General features: G+C 33.2%; 1 long non-coding RNA gene across 1 annotated transcript; it reads right to left on the reverse strand.

The window, feature by feature from the left end:
* Positions 1 to 806: 806 nt before the first annotated feature.
* LOC145789812 (uncharacterized) lies at positions 807 to 2,054 on the reverse strand. Its single transcript, XR_014328185.1, has 2 exons — positions 1,065 to 2,054; positions 807 to 966 (listed from the first exon to the last, which is right to left on the reverse strand). It is a non-coding gene; the product is annotated as an uncharacterized LOC145789812 (long non-coding RNA).
* Positions 2,055 to 2,363: the final 309 nt, after the last annotated feature.

Here is a 2,363-nt window from a genome sequence, read left to right on the forward strand (position 1 = left end):
CGAGAGTTGATAGTTAATATACATGTTACCATACTACTCATATCGCATCAACAACACTGTCTATATACATCTATATAAATTTTGTGAAAAAGGTCTAACGAGTTGTTAATAAAAAAATATAAAATATTAAAATATTTATAATTACAATATATTTTCTACATGTCTCAAAACATTTTTACATATTTTTCTACAATTTTTAACAATAATCAATGCTAAGAACTATTATCAATTGACACATCATGTTATCTCTTAAAATAACTACACAAAATTAATAAACACTACAATCTAAATCAGTGACTATTAGTGAAAACATGATATGTCGTACACGCTTCAAAAACATTGAATAATTATCTCTCTCACTTAAGCATGCATAGAATTTTTAGCCAAAGATTTAGATGTTGCCTTTATGTTGATAGCTTTCTAACCCATAATTAATGATTGAGGCATTACCCTCATACTTCTTGATCATACGAGGATATCAGCTGTATGCACAAACTGGAGTCACTTGATGGGGAATGGGTCCCATTAATCTTCACACATTTTATCCTTCCTTTACCAACAATTAATTGTTTTGTTCACACATTTTTTAAATAAATAAATAAATAAATTCTCTTGATCTAAAATAATAAAATTTAGTGCAAATTATGCAAATAGTGCCTATAGTTTATACGTTGTGTCATTTTGGTCCCTCTAATTTTTAATTTGTTCAATTTTGACCTTGAATTTTGAACTCTGTATTATTTTGATCCAATTAAAAACAAAAATTAAGAAATTGGACGGAAAATTTGCACGTGAATGACATGTGATTGGTTTCCAAGGGCAAAATAGATATTTTGCTTTCCCTTTTAGCTTTTTCCTTACGTGTGATTGAACAGAGGCGTCGACCACCGCTGTCTGCCGTTCCATTGCCTTCCACTACCGCCACCACAGCCAAACAACAATCCCAACATCAACAGATCATCATAACTATCAAAAATTACAAAACAAAAATCAATTTTCAACCCTAGATCAAAAATCACAACACAAAAATATCTTCGGGTTCTCTCCATGAACAGTTTTCAAACCTTGCAATTTCATTATAAACTGTGAAACTATCACATGCTGACAATCGTTTAACAAAGATATTTTCGGGTCGTGCTCAGTTGTTTTCCTTTTTGGCATCACAAATTCGCATATCATCAAGGCTGCTAAATTCTCCCAAAAGAAACCCATTTTTGTCGATAATCAACAAACCGAGACCACCACTTTGAGCATTCGCACTTGTCTCTGTACCACCATCATTAGGCGAAAATAGGGCCATCTTTGGCAAGCACAAAATAAGGAGACACGACCAGTTGAACACCATAGTCCCTTACAAATCGCAGCAATCCTAACCTTTTTCTCCTCCAGCTCAATCTTCTTGCCGAGATAGACTTAATAGGCCTTTTCGGCGGTGTTGAAAGTGCCCAACCAGAGGCGAATTTTCTTAATGGGGTCTCGAATCTCAGCAACCCATTTCCCACATTTCCTCTGTCGAACCCCATTATAAGGACTCTTCGAATTCAACTTCTTCTTCGAAGATTGAATCGAAACCCTCTTTTTTTTTTTTTTTTTTGAGGGTTTTCTGGGTTGTTGTTCCTTCAGAAGAAACGACATCCTCAAGATCAATTTGATGAATGATTCACTTCTTATCTACCCTTATACCATGTTCTTCGTCCGAAGAACAATCAATTGAATCTGGGTTGGAGTAGATTCCTCGAAGCTTTTTCTACCAATTCTTCTTTGCTTTGAAGCTCTAGAGGCTGAGATATGCGCCATTGAAAAACCCGTTCAAACCCTCTTGTGTCATTGCACTGAACCCAGTTCTGAACATAAAGATATATATATACCATTGAGTATAGAGATATATACATATATATCTCCCTCTTCTTCCCCAACTCATCGACGACACTTCCTCCTTGCCCCCTCTTCTCTCTCTTTTGTATATATATACAGATATATATATCATTGAGTTAAATGGGAGTGAATTAACTCACTTTGCGGTAGATGGATTAATCATTGAGTTAATTGAGAGTGCGAGCAAATTGACTTTTTTATCTTTAAAAACTTTGCACATGTTGTCCACGTGGGCTTTTTCCATCTAATTTCTTAACTTCCATCTTCAATTGGATTAAAATGATACAAAATTTAAAATTTAAGGTCAAAATCAAATAAATTGAAATTAGAAGGACCATTTGTATAATTTAAGATCAAAATGACAAAACGTATAAGTTATATGGACCATTTACATGATTTTTCCTAAATTTTTAATTTTTTGTAAGATCATCAATTTAAATTAATTAAATATTATATTTTGTTTACACAATTTAAAAATGTGTGAATAA

This window comes from Camellia sinensis, chromosome 4 (assembly GCF_055761805.1).
Source record: "Camellia sinensis isolate YWXY chromosome 4, ASM5576180v1, whole genome shotgun sequence".
NCBI classification, from domain to species: Eukaryota; Viridiplantae; Streptophyta; class Magnoliopsida; order Ericales; family Theaceae; genus Camellia; species Camellia sinensis.